Raw genomic sequence first — 492 nt, 5'->3', positions numbered from 1 at the left:
TATATATATATATATATATACACATATATATACATCATCATCATCATCATCGTTTAACGTCCGCTTTCTATGCTAGCATGGGTTGGACGATTTGACTGAGGACTGGTGAACCAGATGGCTACACCATGCTCCAGTATGATTTGGCAGAGTTTCTACAGCTGGATGCCCTTCCACTCCGAGAGTGTAGTGAATGCTTTTACGTGCCACCGGCACAAAGGCCAGTCAGACGATACTGGCAACAGCCACGCTCAAAATGGTGTATTTTACGTGCCACCTGTACAGGAGCCAGTCCAGCGGCACTGGCAACGACCTCACTCAAATCTCTCTTCACGTGCCATTGGCACGGAAGCCAAATAGCTGCTCTGGCAATGATCACACTCAGACGGTGCTCTTAGTGCTCTACTGGTACAGGTACCATCACGATTTCGCTTTCACTTGCCCCAACAGGTCTTCGCAAGCCGAGTTTAGTGTCCAATGAAGGAAAGGTACGCA

General features: G+C 47.8%; 1 protein-coding gene across 1 annotated transcript in view; it reads right to left on the bottom strand.

The window, feature by feature from the left end:
• Window positions 1-492, bottom strand: part of LOC106870731 (endoplasmic reticulum metallopeptidase 1) — a 94358-nt gene that overhangs the window by 25542 nt on the left and 68324 nt on the right. The window lies entirely within an intron of this gene.

This window comes from Octopus bimaculoides, chromosome 4, assembly GCF_001194135.2.
Source record: "Octopus bimaculoides isolate UCB-OBI-ISO-001 chromosome 4, ASM119413v2, whole genome shotgun sequence".
NCBI lineage: Eukaryota > Metazoa > Mollusca > Cephalopoda > Octopoda > Octopodidae > Octopus > Octopus bimaculoides.
This window is presented reverse-complemented; position numbering and strand designations above follow the sequence as displayed.